Below are 10,222 nucleotides of genomic sequence, written 5' to 3'. Positions count from 1 at the left end.
AAATTGATATATTGGCGGATGGCGGATCTTCGTCGTTTGGTCGGGTTATGTTATAACCCTACCGACGAAGATATAGTCTCATAATACACAAAGTTCGGTGTAGAGGGCGCTACTAGCACATTAAATAATAATCCGACCAGACTCTGACATGTTGCACACATCATATCAAAATATTGAGAGAAAACTTTTTGTTTGCTTTTTATACTGGTGCTGCCCTTAGAGTGAAAACACTGCAGTACTATAATATCCTGTGATCGTGATTGACAGGGCTAAGACGTAACCCGACCAAATGACGTAGATCAGCCATCTGCCTGTGAATGAATTTCTCGAATGGTACCTTGAATCGAATATTTAAATGTCAAAATTTGGGTTATAGATTAAAAATATAAATTTATTGTATTTATTCGTATAAGTGTTGTTTTAAACGCGTTCAAAGTTATTTTTCCTTGGATCGTGTCGCCAACGGAACGAGGAAATTGCAAGGTAAAATAACACTGAACGGTGTGTGTAAGCCGCGCACAACTTTAAGACCGCCCATACTAAAGGGGACAATCTGATGCTCGATTGTGGCCTGGTCAGGCGTGGTATTTGGTCGCTCATTCATGGTTTTCCCCGCGTTCTGTCGCGGGGGTTTTTCCCAAAACGGTATTAAAAACAATTTGTATTTTCCCATGTAGAGGGGTATAGCCCCTGACCATGGTTTCCCACCCGGAGCCTCTTCGCGGGTTCTGGTGTGTGGGAAGTTACGACGGACAATCTGCGCATGTGTTAATTATCTACAAATAACGTAACATCCGATAATTTTATTCATAGGTAGATGACAGACCTTAGATTTAGGTTATTTAGTCGGGTTATGTCAAGTCAATGTTAGTCAATGATGACTTGACATAACCCGACTAAATAACGTAAATCTGTCTGTCTGTCTGCCGTATGCGTATATAATATATGAGACAACTTCTCTGATAGTACTAAAGCCGCCAATAACATGTCACCTTTTGATCTCGATCAACCAATAAAGACGCGCTTGATCACTGATCTACGAGTAAGCCCGCCCACCAAAATGACCTTAAAAATCGAACATAAGCTCTTCATTTTTAACCGACTTCAAAATATAAGAAGGAGTTTTCTCAATTCGACCGTTTATAATTATGTTTGTCTGTTTGCATATAACTTCGACGTTTATGAACCGATTTTAATGATTATTTTTTTGTTAGAAAGATGACACGTCACAGATGGTCCCATGATGAGGAAATACTGTTTGAAGTGGTTTTGTTAAAATTAATGCCGATGAAAAAGTTGTGCGCGTCCTACAGTAGAATAATTACATTGGTGCTGTTATACTCGAAGTCATTTATAAGTTAGGTGTGGTAGTTGAGTTTAGATTAACAGCGAATGCCGGCGCTACTTAATTTGAGTGGTACTTAGGCTCATTTCCACAGATAATATAGATCTAGATAGATACCGCATGTGTATGTACAACGACGAGTAATGCTTGTCTTTCGAAAGTCTGTTCTTTAGTCTGCTATCGAAATCGGACGTCAATCGGAATTTTAAAAATGCCTAAATGCCTAATTGTACTCTATTGAGCTGTAGAAATTCGAATAGAAACATTGGCTTACATAATGGACACGTTTCTTACCATCGGTACGTCACAGTAGCTAGGAAAAAACGTGGCACGCTCGTTTTCACACAAATGGAGGAACATGCGGTATCTATTTCGATCTATGTCTGTGGTCATTTCACACCAAAAGGTGGGGAATTTAAGATTTCATCGCTTGATCACGTTTCGCCTTATTTCGTTGTGAACTGACTCTTAGCATGTTATTGTGAGGAGGAAGCAGCCTGTAATATAAGATTTTGGTAGCGCTTTTTAGCGTATTGGAATCAAAGTATTTGTTTTTCTATTATAATAAGGTAGCATTCGGATCAAGGCGACCGCGACGCGAGACCGCTACCCACTGCTTTATATGATGGCCACGCCCAAACGTCGCGCGACTCGGTCGCTTGCATCCGTCAGTACTTCCTATTAATTCATATAAAGTGGGTCGCGGTCTCGCGTCGCGGTCTCGGGTCGCGGTCGCCATGATCCGAAAGCTACCTTTAATCGTCAAGAAAGTCACAATTTAATGATAATTTTAATTTGTAATTAGCTCGATACGAAATAAATACGTAAACTGCAACTAAATGTCGTAAATGTCCTTCGAAATCATGTTTAGTAGGAAAGGACATCGAAAACAACAGTATCCAAAAGATATTGAGAATGTAGTACTTACATAAATATTATTATCAAAACTGGTCAAAATATTCCTAAAGTCCCTAAAAATTTAAAAGTTCCAAATTATTGATAGGATTTGTAATCTTTTTTAGTCGATGTTCAAAGATTCTCTTGACGTGAGATTTGCTGGCAAAGGCTTCTCAAAGTTAAAAGCTCAATAAAGACACTAGTTCTATTCTGGTCCATCGATTTATAGTCGTCGATTAGAAGTAATTTGGGCATTGACCTACTATCTGTCTCTTTTACACGCAGACAAGTATTGGTATCTGGTAAACGAGATATCAATGTTTTTTGACAGGTCAATGGACATTTTTTCTCAATTTCGGCGATCAAACTATAGAAGGATAAAGACTGCTGTCTTGAGAAACTCTTAATTTTGAGTAGCGTTTGAGTGGGGCTATAGTGTTTAATTCTCATATCTTCATCGAATTTTAATATATTGGTGTCGTGTGTCGCTGATATTATATTATGGTGCGTCCAGATGACAGTTTTATAACTTTCTGGGAGTATGATTGGGAACCCTAAAGGAAGATCTTCCGACCGAGCAAGATAGTTAGCAGTAGTGCTCGGTCAAGCCGATGACGATTATTTCGACATATTTCGGTTAATTTCGACAATTTTTTTTGGAAATTATGTATTTAAATACTGCATAGTACATAATATTATTTACTATATTTTCTTCTTTTCCTGCATAAAACCTTATTTTAGCGGAACATTCCTTAAATTTCCTATAGCTCGTTTTATAAAGTTATAAAACTGTTGTGTTGGAGCAATTATAAACGTTTGTCTTGTGATCAATTTCAATAAATTTATAGTGAGATATAAATTAGGTATTCGGGTGTATATTGTTCTTTAGCCTTCGTTTTTAATGTTCAATGTTGTCTTATGTAAATACTTTGAGATAAATAATATTATATACTCGTAATGACGAAGATTCTTCTTAAATGGGAAAACGTAAAAACTCTACATTTTTAGCTTTTTTTTCTATGGTATTTTAACGTTAGTGGCGGCCGAAAAGGAAGATCTTCCGACCGAGCGAGATAGCATGCATGCTCGGTCAGGCCGGAGCCCACTGACGTCATTTCAGACGTTGTATATATCTTTCCGTTCTCCGAAACTTCGATAGGATTGTTAGGTGAATTGTGGGTACCGCAACAGTATAAACCAAGAAGCAGAGCTGGTGCCCGCGACTTCGTCCGCGTCAGCATAGTAGATCACGTCCCAAGTATTATTTTTCAAAAATATTCGATGTACAGAATTGACTTTCCCACGATTTTATTATATGTATAGATATAGATGACTTACTTTGTTCCTAAAAAGGAGAAAACGCCACGATACCATTTCATTATAAGTAACAGATTCATGGGGGGGGGGGGGGGGGGTTTGGGCCCCCCCAAATCAAATGACACTCGAAAACGGTATGTTTAGTTTTTAACTTTGTTCTTTAAAAAGGAGAAATGTAAGTCGGTGACATAGTTTTGTGTAGAGGAAAATTTTAAGGGGGGGGAAGGAGGTTTGGGGGGGGGGGCGCAGAATGTGTTGACCCAACCTGTAAGTAATATGCGTGCAAAATTTGAAGTAAATCCATCCAGCACTTTCTGAGTTTACCCCGGACATACATACAGACAAACAGACAAAAATTCTAAAAACTATATTTTTGGCTTCTATATCGATTGTAGATCACGTCGCAAGTATTATTCTTCAAAAATTTTCAATGTACAGAATTGACTTTCCTACGATTTTATTATATGTATAGATAAAATATAGCTCTGTGACTCACTTAGTGGACCATAGAATCTAGAATTTTATAGAATCACTAAGTATTGGTTGTCAATTTCTTGCAATTTAGCGCCATCTACATTTTTGTGTGTCCATTATTTAAATAATGTCTGAAGAAAGGCATGAACACTTGGTATGATTTCTAGAACTTGTACACTTCGTAAATGCAATGTAGTGGTTTTAGAAGATTTATTTCGTAAAAATATATGTCATTTACTCATTTTGTAAAGTATACGACTATCATATATAATATTCAAGTTAAAAGTAGTCAAAGTCAAAGTCAAAATTTTTTATTCAGAATAAGTTTTTTCAAACGTTTTCCGAACGTTGTTGCTACTGGGGCCTACCACCGCCGGTTCACCGGTTCACACCAGTTCGGGAACTAACCCGGCGAGAAGAACCGGCGTAAGAAACTCGCACGGGGCCATCTTTTACCAAAAAGATGGAAAATTACAATGACATTATGACTAAATAAGAAATAAAAAAAACTAAATACAACCAGTGTACAATATTACAATAAAATAATATACAGAAACAGCTCTGCAGGGGGCGACCTTATTCCCACGGTGTACTATCATTCATGAAATCAGTAACCTTATAGTATGCTTTGGTACACAAACGTTCTTTAACAACTTTTTTAAATTTATTAATTGAGAGATTTTGAACGTTTTCTGGGATTTTATTATAAAGGCGTATACATTGACCTTTAAAAGAATTTTTGACTTTAGTAAGTCTAGTAACCGGAATTTGAAGCTTATGTTTATTACGAGTATTTCTCCCATGGGTATCACATTTTTTCTTGAATTCATATATATTCTTTTTAACATATAATACATTTGATAGGACATATTGAGAAGCAACAGTTAAGATTCCAGTTTCCTTAAATTTTTCTCTAAGTGAAGTATTACGGGCTAGCTTATAGATTGCCCGAACAGCTCGCTTCTGCAGCACAAAAATTGTATTTATATCTGCAGCATTGCCCCACAGCAAAATGGAGTAGGACATAATACTATGAAAGTACATAACTAAGTAAATAACTAAAATACACTAGACGTGCTGTTGTTTCATCAGAATCAGCATATGCAGTAAGTAAGTCTTATCTTTCTTACTGCTTAAGCTGCTGAACTGAGTCTGTCGGCCAACCCAGCAATATGAGGGCCCCACTGAAGCTTGGAATCTAGTGTTATACCTAAAAATACAGCTGTATCCACTAGTTCCATAGTATCACCATTTAAAAGCACATTGGTTTCCGTTTGCCTTACATTGGGCAGTGTGAATTTAATACATTTGGTTTTTTACTATTGAGTTAAAGATTATTAACGCTGAACCAATGTACAATCTTTGAGAGAGCATTATTTACTTCGTCATAACACGCATTAAGCCGTTTGATATTAAATGTAAGCGATGTATCATCAGCAAATAATACTATCCCATGTTTATCTTTGATTAAGTTATTGAATTATTATTCAACTTTTAAAGCAGGTTTTCTAATTGAGAACTTAAAAAACCACTCCATTTTCGGGGAGGTCGGTTAAAAACTTTTATACATAAACTTAAACGATAAATAATAATGGATCTAGCATATATTTTATTTGTTGTAGTTTTAAATTAACTTTATAAATATTAAAAATAAAAGTCAGTACTACGTACTCTGAGGTAGTAAGTACTACGTACTAGAGCAGCTATTGCGAACAAAAAACATGTCGCACTTGAGGCATGAGCGGGGTGGAAGGCGGGGCGGTGATTGCTATAGATCAGTACCGCAGAAGTGACACAGTTTTGTGCCTACACTCGAATGAATGCAGAATCTATTTGAGTAAGTAGATAAAATAAAAATAAAAAATCACTTTTTTATAAAATTTATAATTAATATGGATCCATAGTCCCCTATAGCTAATTACCTTATTTAAATTACTTAAATATTTTCAAATATGTACCATAATAAAATTATTATAATGTACGCATGTATAATGTACGTAATATTTTAAATACATATTACCAAAATACAAACTCGTCTACGTGAGTAAGTACTTCATTCATCGTCGTCTTATCATAGATCTGTATTCTGCCTACATTACACTCTGAATCTACTACTCTATGCAAAATGGCGCGCGTCTTCGCCTAGTAATTGAATGTTCGTATTTTAATTGAAAATAATTAAATAAGTATGCTAATACAGATGAAATGTTATTCCGTTGCATTTGGAAGTGTTACTGGAATCATTTTTGCAGTATCTTAACCAACAACTAGGCATTTTTGCGACTTTTTTGGTTTCGTTTTTGATTGTGGTACGTCTGGCGCGCAAAAGAGCTCGCGGGCGACTAAGTGCACTGCTGCTATATAGATTATGTTGAATGTGACCAAGCATTGCGTTGAGTTGTCGAGTCTAGTACGTAGTACATACTATGTCAGTGATAAAAGTTTATTATTTTTATTATTGTCTATCAAATTCATTAATAAGTCAACAGTCTCTCTTGTTCTTTGTATTTCTTAAAGAGAGCGTGATATTTAGACAAAAGATTCACAAAAACCCAATTTGGTGAGACATTAATAATCATTAAGAACAAAAGTCATATACAGCCGAATATAGAACCTTTACTTTTTGGAAGTCAATTAAAAATAGAATTATAAACATATTAGTCATTCCGATATGCAGCTTTTATAAAAGCAATACCTTCTTATAACCTTAGCCTCTTGGGACCAAGCTTGTTTTTGAAACTATAGTTATGTTCATGTCTTTGTTCAGTCAAATTATATCAGTTAGAACAATCAAAATTTGTGATGGCTTCGGTTTCAACCCCAATACAAGTAATAAATTGTTTTACAATGTTATAATATTATGTGTTCTTAAATATATCTGAAGCTTGTCAAAATATATCTTTCAGGTTTTGTATGTTAGTAGTCGTGTATGGTATTATAATTGGTATGAAATATTTATAATAGCTTTAAAAGTGAGTTTTGGGCGTATTGTAGATCGCTAGGTAGTGGTCGTTTGAACGATGAAATATAATAATTATAATATTTATAACAATTTTAAGCTAGCAGACACAAAACATATAATAAACATAATCACATACCTGTTACTAATAAAAATATCCATGTTTTATTGATTGTATGATACGTGAGAAAAGTTACTTGACCTACAATAATATAACATTGTATAATGTCTAAACCACAGCAGGGATAATTATATATTTTCCAATAATGTACCTGTATCAATAATTCAATTAGAAATAGTCCCCCCTCACTAATAAAAAACCTTATACAATTATTTGCCTAGCAAACTTAACATAACAACATAGAAACGGGAAAGCATTGACGTACATACTAACAGATTTTAGAGACAAAATGGCGGGTTACCTATGTCAATCTGTCACTTTGTCTATTCTTCCGAAGAAAGAAACCGCTTCTACGGTGACCATACTAAGCCTACAGCAGGCCCACCATAGAAAGATTTATTCTTACGGTAAAGTAGACGAAGTAATGGGTTACCAAAGGAAATCTGTCTAGTTTGTCCGCAAAAACTGTCAGCGTTTCTATTCTTTCGCATTTCTACTGTGGACATGCTAAGCCTGCTAGTCTATCAAGCATCTCTTCTATACCTATTTAACCCATTAAACGATGCCAAAATATTGTATAGCATAGCCATTATGTAACATTTTTTGTTAGTGAGGGGGTTAAGAGGATACACCAGGGGCAAGAGAAATTGAAAATAGGTATAAATGTATTGCTGTCTCACCAATCTCAAGTCTCCCACCGCAGAGCGCGATAGAGACAACACGACAAAAGTTCTAATAAAAGAACAGAAAATCTTCGATTCGTTGTCCGCTGATTCCTTCTCCAAAACTTAACCGATTTAAGTTTTTTCATTAAGAATTAAAGCAAGGCTTGAGCTGTGTTCCTATGTTTTATTTTTTTTGTATATTCTAGCCAGTTTTGTTTTCTGGGTGTTTGAACACAGAGGAAAATCTGGCCATTTTTTTGGGTTTTTGGACGTTCTTATCTTTTTTAATAATTAAATTATGAAAAAAAAGAAAACATAGGGACATGCTAATAGTGGCCATAGATATTCAGGAAAAAATCATAACTCTACCGGCGTTATCCAGGGAGGAAACAGGGGACAGCGTTTGTATGAAAAAACGGCGGTGTGGAATCCTCTTAATATACAGTAAAATACAATGATTCCATTTAAAGTGTTAATTTTTTGTTACCAATTTTTATATTTATTATCTGAGTACGACTAGATATTTTGAATTGCAATTAAGTTGTTTTAAGAATTAATATCAAGCCATGGACGGGGTTATAATAGTAGAACAAGGTTTTGGGTTATCAGAGGTATAAAGATATTGTTATTTTTAGCGTAGCTTAGTTTAGGACGTTTTGTTACTTTGTAAAGTTAATTTATTTGTGAGAGTTTACAAGGTTAAAATTTAATATCTATTTAATTTCAATGTGTAATACCAGACATTGTCTATTTTATTCCTATTTGAAAATATTTAAGTCAAATAAAAGCAAAAATTATAATAAAATGTCTGTAAAAATAATTATTACGTTTGCTGATTTAAAAACTAGATGGCGCTGCTCTAATAAAGATCATCCGTTTTCTAAAATAATCTATCTCTTCATAATCGGTCAGAAGTTAACAAACGTTAAAATAGATTGCAATACCCGTTATATAACCTTTACTGTATACACATGTACATTGTACATACTATATACTGTTACTGTACACTAGTAGTCTTTGATGTTGATGTAAATAATATACTGAAAATATAATTAATATGTTACATACGAGGTGTTTTATTTTGTTCTTTATGTCACTGTCCGTTCAGAGGTTATTAGGACTATTATGTCCACGACTTGCTTAGATTTTAGAATGTAGTAAATACAAAATCCATACTAATATTATAAATACTAAGGTGTATGTCTTTTTATCTGTCTGTCTGTTACCTCTTCACGCCCAAACCGCTGAAGATTTTGCTAATATTATTATAATTATAAAATATTATGTGAAAGTGAGTCTGTCTGCCACCACTTTACGGCCAAACCGCTGAATCAGATTTGGTATGTTAATGTTTTGAATCCCGGGAAAGGACATAGGATTCTTTTTATCCCGGAAAAATGTACGGTTTCGAAATAAACAACTTTCGGTGTGAGCGTTAACTAGTACTTAATCTATAATAATTAATTACTTAATGATTACTAGATAACGCTAAAATAAACCATTAAAAATTGGTACCCATATTGGCACACTCATAATGAGGCCTTTTAGGGTTCTGTACCCAAAGGGTTAAAAACGGGACCCTATTAGTGAGACTTTGATGTCTGTCCGTCTGTCTCCAGGCTGTATCTCAAGAACCGCTATAGCTAGACATCTGAATTTTTCACAGATTGTGTATTTCTGTTGCCGCTATAACAACAAATACTAAAAACAAAATAAAATTAATATTTAATTAATAATTAATTTTCAAATGTTTATCCCATACAACAAACGTGATTTTTTGGCCTTTTTTGCTCGTTATCAATAATGGCTAAAGGTGGTACTTGAAATACTCAGAAAATCCTTAATTATATTTTTATTTTCATAATAATTGAAGATATGAGTGAATGATGTGGATAAATAACAATTTGAAAACTGGCTTTTTTTTTTGGATAAACGAAGGCTTTCAGACCAGGAAAATTATTTAAAATAAAACATAATAATATGTGGATTCTATGTAATACATAGTTAAATATATTAGCTAGATGTTGCAGTGAGTTCCAAGGTTTGTTCAAATTATAAGAGAAAAAAATTGTAATTGTTCTCATGTTCTAAAATGTTAGATACCCGGTTCATCCATTCATGTCTTCAATTATAATAATAAAATTAAATAAATATTTAAGGGGGTTAATTTCCTATACAAAAAAACACAATTTTTTCCAACTTTCGATTTATAGCGGTACGGAACCCTTTATGCGTGAGTCCAACTCGAACTTGGCCGATTATTTAAATCATTCGTTAGGCTTGAGAATAGTTTTTTACTTTTTATTTACTTACTTAATTTTTGAAATAAGTAATGTATTAAGTACCTATATGACAAAACGTTTGCCGGGTCAGCTAGTAAGCTGTAAGGATTAGAGGAATTAGCTGAGTACGATTAGAAAGTATTAAAACATAATTTTCTGATA

The 10,222-nt window shown here is 34.2% G+C and overlaps 1 long non-coding RNA gene across 1 annotated transcript; it reads right to left on the bottom strand.

The window, feature by feature from the left end:
• Nucleotides 1–292: 292 nt before the first annotated feature.
• On the bottom strand, nucleotides 293–5,881 carry LOC121733991. The gene is made up of 4 exons (XR_006036632.1): nucleotides 5,729–5,881; nucleotides 4,620–4,625; nucleotides 1,808–1,810; nucleotides 293–307 (listed from the first exon to the last, which is right to left on the bottom strand). It is a non-coding gene; the product is annotated as an uncharacterized LOC121733991 (long non-coding RNA).
• Between the last annotated feature and the right edge of the window lie 4,341 nt (nucleotides 5,882–10,222).

The sequence above is a fragment of the Aricia agestis genome, chromosome 14 (assembly GCF_905147365.1).
Source record: "Aricia agestis chromosome 14, ilAriAges1.1, whole genome shotgun sequence".
In the NCBI taxonomy this organism is placed as follows: Eukaryota; Metazoa; Arthropoda; class Insecta; order Lepidoptera; family Lycaenidae; genus Aricia; species Aricia agestis.
This window is presented reverse-complemented; position numbering and strand designations above follow the sequence as displayed.